Source organism: Toxotes jaculatrix, chromosome 13, assembly GCF_017976425.1.
Source record: "Toxotes jaculatrix isolate fToxJac2 chromosome 13, fToxJac2.pri, whole genome shotgun sequence".
Taxonomy (NCBI): Eukaryota; Metazoa; Chordata; class Actinopteri; family Toxotidae; genus Toxotes; species Toxotes jaculatrix.
In genome coordinates this window covers 6,542,146-6,557,294 of record NC_054406.1, presented here as the reverse complement: position 1 = coordinate 6,557,294, position 15,149 = coordinate 6,542,146, and the positions used below count along the sequence as shown (strand labels likewise).

The following is a 15,149-nucleotide window of genomic DNA, read 5'->3' as shown; positions in this document are numbered from 1 at the left end:
GACTGTAATTTACCCGTGTCTTTATTTACTCACAAATATGTCTTTTATTATGTTTTGAAAATTTATAACATTTTAAAAAATGTTATAAAATTTAAGAAAATGTCAAAAAAAAAGTAAAAAAAAAAAAGTAAAAAAAAAAAAAAAGATTTTCAAAATTTTTTTTAAAAAGTGTTAAAGAAATTTTAAAAATTTAAAATTTTATTACAAATTTTGAGGTCTTTAAAAATATGACTTTTTTTCACCGATTTTGACGCCTTACGGCCGTATAGTGTCTTTTCTAACATTTGGAGGTCTTAAAAAAATATGACGTTTTTTTGTCCGATTTTGACACCTTACTATACTATGACGTTTTTTTGTCCGATTTTGACGCCTTACTATACTATGACGTTTTTTATGACTTTTGGAGGTCAAAAAATTTTGACTTTTTTTGTCGGAAAAGAACGCCTTACTATACTATGACGTTTTTTATGATTTTTTGAGGTCAAAAAAAATTTTGACTTTTTTGTCGGAAAAAAACGCCTTACTATACTATGACGTTTTTTATGATTTTTTGAGGTCAAAAAATTTTTTGACTTTTTTTGTCCGATTTTGACGCCTTACTATACTATGACGTTTTTTATGACTTTTGGAGGTCAAAAAAATTTGGACTTTTTTTGTCCGAAAAAAACGCCTTACTATACTATGATGTTTTTTATGACTTTTGGAGGTCAAAAAAAAATTTGAATTTTTTTGGCCGAAAAAAACGCCATACTATACTATGACGTTTTTTATGACATTTTGAGGTAAAAAAAAATGCTGACTTTTTTTTGTCCGATTTTGACGCCTTACTATACTATGATGTTTTTTATGACTTTTGGAGGTCAAAAAAATTTCGACTTTTTTGGTCGGAAAAAAACGCCTTACTATACTATGACGTTTTTTATGACATTTTGAGGTCAAAAAATTTTTTGACTTTTTTTGGCCGATTTTGATGCCTTACTATACTATGACGTTTTTTATGACTTTTGGAGGTCAAAAAAATGTTTGACTTTTTTTGTCGGAAAAAAACGCCTTACTATACTATGACGTTTTTTATGATTTTTTGAGGTCAAAAAAAATTTTGACTTTTTTGTCGGAAAAAAACGCCTTACTATACTATGACGTTTTTTATGATTTTTTGAGGTCAAAAAATTTTTTGACTTTTTTTGTCCGATTTTGACGCCTTACTATACTATGACGTTTTTTATGACTTTTGGAGGTCAAAAAAAATTTGGATTTTTTTTGTCCAATTTTGACGCCTTACTATACTATGACATTTTTTATGACTTTTGGAGGTCAAAAAAAATTTTGACTTTTTTTGTCCGATTTTGACGCCTTACTATACTATGACGTTTTTTATGACTTTTGGAGGTCAAAAAAATTTTTGACTTTTTTTGTCCGAAAAAAACGCCTTACTATACTATGACGTTTTTTATGATTTTTTGTGGTCAAAAAAAATTTTGACTTTTTTTGTCGGAAAAAAACGCCTTACTATACTATGACGTTTTTTATGACTTTTGGAGGTCAAAAAAAATTTTGACTTTTTTTGTCCGAAAAAAACGCCTTACTATATATACTATGACGTTTTTTATCATTTTTTGAGGTCAAAATTTTTTTTGACTTTTTTTGTCCGATTTTGACGCCTTACTATACTATGACGTTTTTTATGACTTTTGGAGGTCAAAAATATTTTTGACTTTTTTTGTCCAAAAAAAACGCCTTACTATACTATGACGTTTTTTATCATTTTTTGAGGTCAAAATTTTTTTTGACTTTTTTTGTCCGATTTTGACGCCTTACTATACTATGACGTTTTTTATGACTTTTGGAGGTCAAAAAAAATTTTGACTTTTTTTGTCGGAAAAAAACGCCTTACTATACTATGACGTTTTTTATGATTTTTTGAGGTCAAAATTTTTTTTGACTTTTTTTGTCCGATTTTGACGCCTTACTATACTATGACGTTTTTTATGACTTTTGGAGGTCAAAAAAAATTTTGACTTTTTTTGCCGGAAAAAAACGCCTTACTATACCATGACGTTTTTTATGACTTTTGGAGGTAAAAAATTTTTTGACTTTTTTTGGCCGAAAAAAACGCCATACTATACTATGACGTTTTTTATGACTTTTGGAAGTCGAAAAAAATTTTGACTTTTTTTGTCCGAAAAAAAACGCCATACTATACTATGACGTTTTTTATGACTTTTTGAGGTCAAAAAAAATTTGGACTTTTTTTGGCCGAAAAAAACGCCTTACTATACTATGACGTTTTTTATGACTTTTGGAGGTCAAAAAAAAATTTGAATTTTTTTGGCCGAAAAAAACGCCATACTATACTATGACGTTTTTTATGACATTTTGAGGTAAAAAAAAATGCTGACTTTTTTTTGTCCGATTTTGACGCCTTGCTATACTATGACGTTTTTTATGACTTTTGGAGGTCAAAAAAAATTTTGACTTTTTTTGTCGGAAAAAAACGCCTTACTATACTATGACGTTTTTTATGACATTTTGAGGTCAAAAAATTTTTTGACTTTTTTTGGCCGATTTTGATGCCTTACTATACTATGACGTTTTTTATGACTTTTGGAGGTCAAAAAAATGTTTGACTTTTTTTGTCGGAAAAAAACGCCTTACTATACTATGACGTTTTTTATGATTTTTTGAGGTCAAAAAAAATTTTGACTTTTTTGTCGGAAAAAAACGCCTTACTATACTATGACGTTTTTTATGATTTTTTGAGGTCAAAATTTTTTTTGACTTTTTTTGTCCGATTTTGACGCCTTACTATACTATGACGTTTTTTATGACTTTTGGAGGTCAAAAAAAATTTTGACTTTTTTTGCCGGAAAAAAACGCCTTACTATACCATGACGTTTTTTATGACTTTTGGAGGTAAAAAATTTTTTGACTTTTTTTGGCCGAAAAAAACGCCATACTATACTATGACGTTTTTTATGACTTTTGGAAGTCGAAAAAAATTTTGACTTTTTTTGTCCGAAAAAAAACGCCATACTATACTATGACGTTTTTTATGACTTTTTGAGGTCAAAAAAAATTTGGACTTTTTTTGGCCGAAAAAAAACGCCTTACTATACTATGACGTTTTTTATGACTTTTGGAGGTCAAAAAAAAATTTGAATTTTTTTGGCCGAAAAAAACGCCATACTATACTATGACGTTTTTTATGACATTTTGAGGTAAAAAAAAATGCTGACTTTTTTTTGTCCGATTTTGACGCCTTACTATACTATGACGTTTTTTATGACTTTTGGAGGTCAAAAAAAATTTTGACTTTTTTTGTCGGAAAAAAACGCCTTACTATACTATGACGTTTTTTATGACATTTTGAGGTCAAAAAATTTTTTGACTTTTTTTGGCCGATTTTGATGCCTTACTATACTATGACGTTTTTTATGACTTTTGGAGGTCAAAAAAATGTTTGACTTTTTTTGTCGGAAAAAAACGCCTTACTATACTATGACGTTTTTTATGATTTTTTGAGGTCAAAAAAAATTTTGACTTTTTTGTCGGAAAAAAACGCCTTACTATACTATGACGTTTTTTATGATTTTTTGAGGTCAAAAAATTTTTTGACTTTTTTTGTCCGATTTTGACGCCTTACTATACTATGATGTTTTTTATGACTTTTGGAGGTCAAAAAAAATTTGGATTTTTTTTGTCCAATTTTGACGCCTTACTATACTATGACGTTTTTTATGACTTTTGGAGGTCAAAAAAAATTTGGACTTTTTTTGTCCGATTTTGACGCCTTACTATACTATGACGTTTTTTATGACTTTTGGAGGTCAAAAAAAATTTTGACTTTTTTTGTCCGAAAAAAACGCCTTACTATATTATGACGTTTTTTATGACTTTTGGAGGTCAAAAAAATTTTTGACTTTTTTTGTCCGATTTTGACGCCTTACTATACTATGACGTTTTTTATGACTTTTGGAGGTCAAAAAAATTTTTGACTTTTTTTGTCCGAAAAAAACGCCTTACTATATTATGACGTTTTTTATGACTTTTGGAGGTCAAAAAATTTTTTGACTTTTTTTGTCCGATTTTGACGCCTTACTATACTATGATGTTTTTTATGACTTTTGGAGGTCAAAAAAAATTTGGATTTTTTTTGTCCAATTTTGACGCCTTACTATACTATGACGTTTTTTATGACTTTTGGAGGTCAAAAAAAATTTGGACTTTTTTTGTCCGATTTTGACGCCTTACTATACTATGACGTTTTTTATGACTTTTGGAGGTCAAAAAAAATTTTGACTTTTTTTGTCCGAAAAAAACGCCTTACTATATTATGACGTTTTTTATGACTTTTGGAGGTCAAAAAAATTTTTGACTTTTTTTGTCCGATTTTGACGCCTTACTATACTATGACGTTTTTTATGACTTTTGGAGGTCAAAAAAAATTTTGACTTTTTTTGTCCGAAAAAAACGCCTTACTATATTATGACGTTTTTTATGACTTTTGGAGGTCAAAAAAATTTTTGACTTTTTTTGTCCGAAAAAAACGCCTTACTATACTATGACGTTTTTTATGATTTTTTGTGGTCAAAAAAAATTTTGACTTTTTTTGTCCGATTTTGACGCCTTACTATACTATGACGTTTTTTATGACTTTTGGAGGTCAAAAAAAATTTTGATTTTTTTTGTCCGAAAAAAACGCCTTACTATACTATGACGTTTTTTATGATTTTTTGAGGTCAAAAAAATTTTTGACTTTTTTTGTCCGATTTTGACGCCTTACTATACTATGACGTTTTTTATGATTTTTTGAGGTCAAAAAATTTTTTGACTTTTTTTGTCCGATTTTGACGCCTTACTATACTATGACGTTTTTTATGATTTTTTGAGGTCAAAACAAATTTTGACTTTTTTTGTCCGATTTTGACGCCTTACTATACTATGACGTTTTTTATGACTTTTGGAGGTCAAAAAAAATTTTGACTTTTTTTGTCGGAAAAAAACGCCTTACTATACTATGACGTTTTTTATGATTTTTTGAGGTCAAAAAAAATTTTGACTTTTTTGTCGGAAAAAAACGCCTTACTATACTATGACGTTTTTTATGATTTTTTGAGGTCAAAAAATTTTTTGACTTTTTTTGTCCGATTTTGACGCCTTACTATACTATGACGTTTTTTATGACTTTTGGAGGTCAAAAAAATGTTTGACTTTTTTTGTCGGAAAAAAACGCCTTACTATACTATGACGTTTTTTATGATTTTTTGAGGTCAAAAAAAATTTTGACTTTTTTGTCGGAAAAAAACGCCTTACTATACTATGACGTTTTTTATGATTTTTTGAGGTCAAAAAATTTTTTGACTTTTTTTGTCCGATTTTGACGCCTTACTATACTATGACGTTTTTTATGACTTTTGGAGGTCAAAAAAAATTTGGATTTTTTTTGTCCAATTTTGACGCCTTACTATACTATGACGTTTTTTATGACTTTTGGAGGTCAAAAAAAATTTGGACTTTTTTTGTCCGATTTTGACGCCTTACTATACTATGACGTTTTTTATGACTTTTGGAGGTCAAAAAAAATTTTGACTTTTTTTGTCCGAAAAAAACGCCTTACTATATTATGACGTTTTTTATGACTTTTGGAGGTCAAAAAAATTTTTGACTTTTTTTGTCCGATTTTGACGCCTTACTATACTATGACGTTTTTTATGACTTTTGGAGGTCAAAAAAAATTTTGACTTTTTTTGTCCGAAAAAAACGCCTTACTATATTATGACGTTTTTTATGACTTTTGGAGGTCAAAAAAATTTTTGACTTTTTTTGTCCGAAAAAAACGCCTTACTATACTATGACGTTTTTTATGATTTTTTGTGGTCAAAAAAATTTTTGACTTTTTTTGTCCGATTTTGACGCCTTACTATACTATGACGTTTTTTATGACTTTTGGAGGTCAAAAAAAATGTTGATTTTTTTTGTCCGAAAAAAACGCCTTACTATACTATGACGTTTTTTATGATTTTTTGAGGTCAAAAAAATTTTTGACTTTTTTTGTCCGATTTTGACGCCTTGCTATACTATGACGTTTTTTATGACTTTTGGAGGTCAAAAAAAATTTTGACTTTTTTTGTCGGAAAAAAACGCCTTACTATACTATGACGTTTTTTATGACATTTTGAGGTCAAAAAATTTTTTGACTTTTTTTGGCCGATTTTGATGCCTTACTATACTATGACGTTTTTTATGACTTTTGGAGGTCAAAAAAATGTTTGACTTTTTTTGTCGGAAAAAAACGCCTTACTATACTATGACGTTTTTTATGATTTTTTGAGGTCAAAAAAAATTTTGACTTTTTTGTCGGAAAAAAACGCCTTACTATACTATGACGTTTTTTATGATTTTTTGAGGTCAAAATTTTTTTTGACTTTTTTTGTCCGATTTTGACGCCTTACTATACTATGACGTTTTTTATGACTTTTGGAGGTCAAAAAAAATTTTGACTTTTTTTGCCGGAAAAAAACGCCTTACTATACCATGACGTTTTTTATGACTTTTGGAGGTAAAAAATTTTTTGACTTTTTTTGGCCGAAAAAAACGCCATACTATACTATGACGTTTTTTATGACTTTTGGAAGTCGAAAAAAATTTTGACTTTTTTTGTCCGAAAAAAAACGCCATACTATACTATGACGTTTTTTATGACTTTTTGAGGTCAAAAAAAATTTGGACTTTTTTTGGCCGAAAAAAACGCCTTACTATACTATGACGTTTTTTATGACTTTTGGAGGTCAAAAAAAAATTTGAATTTTTTTGGCCGAAAAAAACGCCATACTATACTATGACGTTTTTTATGACATTTTGAGGTAAAAAAAAATGCTGACTTTTTTTTGTCCGATTTTGACGCCTTACTATACTATGACGTTTTTTATGACTTTTGGAGGTCAAAAAAAATTTTGACTTTTTTTGTCGGAAAAAAACGCCTTACTATACTATGACGTTTTTTATGACATTTTGAGGTCAAAAAATTTTTTGACTTTTTTTGGCCGATTTTGATGCCTTACTATACTATGACGTTTTTTATGACTTTTGGAGGTCAAAAAAATGTTTGACTTTTTTTGTCGGAAAAAAACGCCTTACTATACTATGACGTTTTTTATGATTTTTTGAGGTCAAAAAAAATTTTGACTTTTTTGTCGGAAAAAAACGCCTTACTATACTATGACGTTTTTTATGATTTTTTGAGGTCAAAAAATTTTTTGACTTTTTTTGTCCGATTTTGACGCCTTACTATACTATGATGTTTTTTATGACTTTTGGAGGTCAAAAAAAATTTGGATTTTTTTTGTCCAATTTTGACGCCTTACTATACTATGACGTTTTTTATGACTTTTGGAGGTCAAAAAAAATTTGGACTTTTTTTGTCCGATTTTGACGCCTTACTATACTATGACGTTTTTTATGACTTTTGGAGGTCAAAAAAAATTTTGACTTTTTTTGTCCGAAAAAAACGCCTTACTATATTATGACGTTTTTTATGACTTTTGGAGGTCAAAAAAATTTTTGACTTTTTTTGTCCGATTTTGACGCCTTACTATACTATGACGTTTTTTATGACTTTTGGAGGTCAAAAAAATTTTTGACTTTTTTTGTCCGAAAAAAACGCCTTACTATATTATGACGTTTTTTATGACTTTTGGAGGTCAAAAAATTTTTTGACTTTTTTTGTCCGATTTTGACGCCTTACTATACTATGATGTTTTTTATGACTTTTGGAGGTCAAAAAAAATTTGGATTTTTTTTGTCCAATTTTGACGCCTTACTATACTATGACGTTTTTTATGACTTTTGGAGGTCAAAAAAAATTTGGACTTTTTTTGTCCGATTTTGACGCCTTACTATACTATGACGTTTTTTATGACTTTTGGAGGTCAAAAAAAATTTTGACTTTTTTTGTCCGAAAAAAACGCCTTACTATATTATGACGTTTTTTATGACTTTTGGAGGTCAAAAAAATTTTTGACTTTTTTTGTCCGATTTTGACGCCTTACTATACTATGACGTTTTTTATGACTTTTGGAGGTCAAAAAAAATTTTGACTTTTTTTGTCCGAAAAAAACGCCTTACTATATTATGACGTTTTTTATGACTTTTGGAGGTCAAAAAAATTTTTGACTTTTTTTGTCCGAAAAAAACGCCTTACTATACTATGACGTTTTTTATGATTTTTTGTGGTCAAAAAAAATTTTGACTTTTTTTGTCCGATTTTGACGCCTTACTATACTATGACGTTTTTTATGACTTTTGGAGGTCAAAAAAAATTTTGATTTTTTTTGTCCGAAAAAAACGCCTTACTATACTATGACGTTTTTTATGATTTTTTGAGGTCAAAAAAATTTTTGACTTTTTTTGTCCGATTTTGACGCCTTACTATACTATGACGTTTTTTATGATTTTTTGAGGTCAAAAAATTTTTTGACTTTTTTTGTCCGATTTTGACGCCTTACTATACTATGACGTTTTTTATGATTTTTTGAGGTCAAAACAAATTTTGACTTTTTTTGTCCGATTTTGACGCCTTACTATACTATGACGTTTTTTATGACTTTTGGAGGTCAAAAAAAATTTTGACTTTTTTTGTCGGAAAAAAACGCCTTACTATACTATGACGTTTTTTATGATTTTTTGAGGTCAAAAAAAATTTTGACTTTTTTGTCGGAAAAAAACGCCTTACTATACTATGACGTTTTTTATGATTTTTTGAGGTCAAAAAATTTTTTGACTTTTTTTGTCCGATTTTGACGCCTTACTATACTATGACGTTTTTTATGACTTTTGGAGGTCAAAAAAATGTTTGACTTTTTTTGTCGGAAAAAAACGCCTTACTATACTATGACGTTTTTTATGATTTTTTGAGGTCAAAAAAAATTTTGACTTTTTTGTCGGAAAAAAACGCCTTACTATACTATGACGTTTTTTATGATTTTTTGAGGTCAAAAAATTTTTTGACTTTTTTTGTCCGATTTTGACGCCTTACTATACTATGACGTTTTTTATGACTTTTGGAGGTCAAAAAAAATTTGGATTTTTTTTGTCCAATTTTGACGCCTTACTATACTATGACGTTTTTTATGACTTTTGGAGGTCAAAAAAAATTTGGACTTTTTTTGTCCGATTTTGACGCCTTACTATACTATGACGTTTTTTATGACTTTTGGAGGTCAAAAAAAATTTTGACTTTTTTTGTCCGAAAAAAACGCCTTACTATATTATGACGTTTTTTATGACTTTTGGAGGTCAAAAAAATTTTTGACTTTTTTTGTCCGATTTTGACGCCTTACTATACTATGACGTTTTTTATGACTTTTGGAGGTCAAAAAAAATTTTGACTTTTTTTGTCCGAAAAAAACGCCTTACTATATTATGACGTTTTTTATGACTTTTGGAGGTCAAAAAAATTTTTGACTTTTTTTGTCCGAAAAAAACGCCTTACTATACTATGACGTTTTTTATGATTTTTTGTGGTCAAAAAAATTTTTGACTTTTTTTGTCCGATTTTGACGCCTTACTATACTATGACGTTTTTTATGACTTTTGGAGGTCAAAAAAAATGTTGATTTTTTTTGTCCGAAAAAAACGCCTTACTATACTATGACGTTTTTTATGATTTTTTGAGGTCAAAAAAATTTTTGACTTTTTTTGTCCGATTTTGACGCCTTACTATACTATGACGTTTTTTATGATTTTTTGAGGTCAAAAAATTTTTTGACTTTTTTTGTCCGATTTTGACGCCTTACTATACTATGACGTTTTTTATGACTTTTGGAGGTCAAAAAAAATTTTGACTTTTTTTGTCCGAAAAAAACGCCTTACTATATTATGACGTTTTTTATGACTTTTGGAGGTCAAAAAAATTTTTGACTTTTTTTGTCCGAAAAAAACGCCTTACTATACTATGACGTTTTTTATGATTTTTTGTGGTCAAAAAAAATTTTGACTTTTTTTGTCCGATTTTGACGCCTTACTATACTATGACGTTTTTTATGACTTTTGGAGGTCAAAAAAAATTTTGATTTTTTTTGTCCGAAAAAAACGCCTTACTATACTATGACGTTTTTTATGATTTTTTGAGGTCAAAAAAATTTTTGACTTTTTTTGTCCGATTTTGACGCCTTACTATACTATGACGTTTTTTATGATTTTTTGAGGTCAAAAAATTTTTTGACTTTTTTTGTCCGATTTTGACGCCTTACTATACTATGACGTTTTTTATGATTTTTTGAGGTCAAAACAAATTTTGACTTTTTTTGTCCGATTTTGACGCCTTACTATACTATGACGTTTTTTATGACTTTTGGAGGTCAAAAAAAATTTTGACTTTTTTTGTCGGAAAAAAACGCCTTACTATACTATGACGTTTTTTATGATTTTTTGAGGTCAAAAAAAATTTTGACTTTTTTGTCGGAAAAAAACGCCTTACTATACTATGACGTTTTTTATGATTTTTTGAGGTCAAAAAATTTTTTGACTTTTTTTGTCCGATTTTGACGCCTTACTATACTATGACGTTTTTTATGACTTTTGGAGGTCAAAAAAATGTTTGACTTTTTTTGTCGGAAAAAAACGCCTTACTATACTATGACGTTTTTTATGATTTTTTGAGGTCAAAAAAAATTTTGACTTTTTTGTCGGAAAAAAACGCCTTACTATACTATGACGTTTTTTATGATTTTTTGAGGTCAAAAAATTTTTTGACTTTTTTTGTCCGATTTTGACGCCTTACTATACTATGATGTTTTTTATGACTTTTGGAGGTCAAAAAAAATTTGGATTTTTTTTGTCCAATTTTGACGCCTTACTATACTATGACGTTTTTTATGACTTTTGGAGGTCAAAAAAAATTTGGACTTTTTTTGTCCGATTTTGACGCCTTACTATACTATGACGTTTTTTATGACTTTTGGAGGTCAAAAAAAATTTTGACTTTTTTTGTCCGAAAAAAACGCCTTACTATATTATGACGTTTTTTATGACTTTTGGAGGTCAAAAAAATTTTTGACTTTTTTTGTCCGATTTTGACGCCTTACTATACTATGACGTTTTTTATGACTTTTGGAGGTCAAAAAAAATTTTGACTTTTTTTGTCCGAAAAAAACGCCTTACTATATTATGACGTTTTTTATGACTTTTGGAGGTCAAAAAAATTTTTGACTTTTTTTGTCCGAAAAAAACGCCTTACTATACTATGACGTTTTTTATGATTTTTTGTGGTCAAAAAAAGTTTTGACTTTTTTTGTCCGATTTTGACGCCTTACTATACTATGACGTTTTTTATGACTTTTGGAGGTCAAAAAAAATTTTGATTTTTTTTGTCCGAAAAAAACGCCTTACTATACTATGACGTTTTTTATGATTTTTTGAGGTCAAAAAAATTTTTGACTTTTTTTGTCCGATTTTGACGCCTTACTATACTATGACGTTTTTTATGATTTTTTGAGGTCAAAAAATTTTTTGACTTTTTTTGTCCGATTTTGACGCCTTACTATACTATGACGTTTTTTATGATTTTTTGAGGTCAAAACAAATTTTGACTTTTTTTGTCCGATTTTGACGCCTTACTATACTATGACGTTTTTTATGACTTTTGGAGGTCAAAAAAAATTTTGACTTTTTTTGTCGGAAAAAAACGCCTTACTATACTATGACGTTTTTTATGACATTTTGAGGTCAAAAAAATTTTAGACTTTTTTTGTCCGATTTTGACGCCTTACTATACTATGACGTTTTTTATGACTTTTGGAGGTCAAAAAAAATTTTGACTTTTTTTGTCGGAAAAAAACGCCTTACTATACTATGACGTTTTTTATGACTTTTGGAGGTCAAAAAAAATTTTGACTTTTTTTGTCGGAAAAAAACGCCTTACTATACTATGACGTTTTTTATGACTTTTGGAGGTCAAAAAAAATTTTGACTTTTTTTGTCGGAAAAAAACGCCTTACTATACTATGACGTTTTTTATCATTTTTTGAGGTCCAAAAAATTTTTGACTTTTTTTGTCCGATTTTGACGCCTTACTATACTATGACGTTTTTTATGACTTTTGGAGGTCAAAAAAAATTTTGACTTTTTTTGTCGGAAAAAAACGCCTTACTATACTATGACGTTTTTTATGACTTTTGGAGGTCAAAAAAAATTTTGAATTTTTTTGGCCGAAAAAAACGCCATACTATACTATGACGTTTTTTATGACTTTTGGAGGTCAAAAAAAATTGTGACTTTTTTTGTCCGAAAAAAACGCCTTACTATACTATGACGTTTTTTATGATTTTTTTGAGGTCAAAAAAAATTTTGACTTTTTTTGTCCGATTTTGACGCCTTACTATACTATGACGTTTTTTATGACTTTTTGAGGTCAAAAAAAATTTTGACTTTTTTTGTCGGAAAAAAACGCCTTACTATACTATGACGTTTTTTATGACTTTTGGAGGTCAAAAAAAATTTTGACTTTTTTTGTCGGAAAAAAACGCCTTACTATACTATGACGTTTTTTTATGACTTTTGGAGGTCAAAAAAAATTTTGACTTTTTTTGTCGGAAAAAAACGCCTTACTATACTATGACGTTTTTTATGATTTTTTGAGGTCAAAACAAATTTTGACTTTTTTTGTCCGATTTTGACGCCTTACTATACTATGACGTTTTTTATGACTTTTGGAGGTCAAAAAAAATTTTGACTTTTTTTGTCGGAAAAAAACGCCTTACTATACTATGACGTTTTTTATCATTTTTTGAGGTCAAAATTTTTTTTGACTTTTTTTGTCCGATTTTGACGCCTTACTATACTATGACGTTTTTTATGACTTTTGGAGGTCAAAAAAAATTTTGACTTTTTTTGTCGGAAAAAAACGCCTTACTATACTATGACGTTTTTTATGATTTTTTGAGGTCAAAAAAAATTTTGACTTTTTTGTCGGAAAAAAAACGCCTTACTATACTATGACGTTTTTTATGATTTTTTGAGGTCAAAAAATTTTTTGACTTTTTTTGTCCGATTTTGACGCCTTACTATACTATGATGTTTTTTATGACTTTTGGAGGTCAAAAAAAATTTGGATTTTTTTTGTCCAATTTTGACGCCTTACTATACTATGACGTTTTTTATGACTTTTGGAGGTCAAAAAAAATTTGGACTTTTTTTGTCCGATTTTGACGCCTTACTATACTATGACGTTTTTTATGACTTTTGGAGGTCAAAAAAAATTTTGACTTTTTTTGTCCGAAAAAAACGCCTTACTATATTATGACGTTTTTTATGACTTTTGGAGGTCAAAAAAATTTTTGACTTTTTTTGTCCGATTTTGACGCCTTACTATACTATGACGTTTTTTATGACTTTTGGAGGTCAAAAAAAATTTTGACTTTTTTTGTCCGAAAAAAACGCCTTACTATATTATGACGTTTTTTATGACTTTTGGAGGTCAAAAAAATTTTTGACTTTTTTTGTCCGATTTTGACGCCTTACTATACTATGACGTTTTTTATGATTTTTTGTGGTCAAAAAAAATTTTGACTTTTTTTGTCCGATTTTGACGCCTTACTATACTATGACGTTTTTTATGACTTTTGGAGGTCAAAAAAAATTTTGATTTTTTTTGTCCGAAAAAAACGCCTTACTATACTATGACGTTTTTTATGATTTTTTGAGGTCAAAAAAATTTTTGACTTTTTTTGTCCGATTTTGACGCCTTACTATACTATGACGTTTTTTATGATTTTTTGAGGTCAAAAAATTTTTTGACTTTTTTTGTCCGATTTTGACGCCTTACTATACTATGACGTTTTTTATGATTTTTTGAGGTCAAAACAAATTTTGACTTTTTTTGTCCGATTTTGACGCCTTACTATACTATGACGTTTTTTATGACTTTTGGAGGTCAAAAAAAATTTTGACTTTTTTTGTCGGAAAAAAACGCCTTACTATACTATGACGTTTTTTATGACATTTTGAGGTCAAAAAAATTTTAGACTTTTTTTGTCCGATTTTGACGCCTTACTATACTATGACGTTTTTTATGACTTTTGGAGGTCAAAAAAAATTTTGACTTTTTTTGTCGGAAAAAAACGCCTTACTATACTATGACGTTTTTTATGACTTTTGGAGGTCAAAAAAAATTTTGACTTTTTTTGTCCGATTTTGACGCCTTACTATACTATGACGTTTTTTATGACTTTTTGAGGTCAAAAAAATTTTTGACTTTTTTTGTCCGATTTTGACGCCTTACTATACTATGACGTTTTTTATGATTTTTTGAGGTCAAAAAATTTTTTGACTTTTTTTGTCCGATTTTGACGCCTTACTATACTATGACGTTTTTTATGACTTTTGGAGGTCAAAAAAATTTTTGACTTTTTTTGTCCGAAAAAAACGCCTTACTATACTATGACGTTTTTTATGATTTTTTGTGGTCAAAAAAAATTTTGACTTTTTTTGTCCGATTTTGACGCCTTACTATACTATGACGTTTTTTATGACTTTTGGAGGTCAAAAAAATTTTTGACTTTTTTTGTCAGAAAAAAACGCCTTACTATACTATGACGTTTTTTATGACTTTTGGAGGTCAAAAAAATTTTTGACTTTTTTTGTCCGAAAAAAACGCCTTACTATACTATGACGTTTTTTATGACATTTTGAGGTCAAAAAAAATTTTGACTTTTTTTGTCCGATTTTGACGCCTTACTATACTATGACGTTTTTTATCATTTTTTGAGGTCAAAACAAATTTTGACTTTTTTTGTCCGATTTTGACGCCTTACTATACTATGACGTTTTTTATGACTTTTGGAGGTCAAAAAAAATTTTGACTTTTTTTGTCGGAAAAAAACGCCTTACTATACTATGACGTTTTTTATGACTTTTGGAGGTCAAAAAAAATTTTGACTTTTTTTGTCCGAAAAAAACGCCTTACTATATATACTATGACGTTTTTTATCATTTTTTGAGGTCAAAATTTTTTTTGACTTTTTTTGTCCGATTTTGACGCCTTACTATACTATGACGTTTTTTATGACTTTTGGAGGTCAAAAATATTTTTGACTTTTTTTGTCCAAAAAAAACGCCTTACTATACTATGACGTTTTTTATCATTTTTTGAG

At 28.5% G+C, this 15,149-nt stretch overlaps 1 protein-coding gene across 1 annotated transcript in view; it reads right to left on the bottom strand.

The window, feature by feature from the left end:
• LOC121192353 (oxysterol-binding protein-related protein 10) overlaps window positions 1–15,149 on the bottom strand; it is a 97,057-nt gene that overhangs the window by 8,333 nt on the left and 73,575 nt on the right. The window lies entirely within an intron of this gene.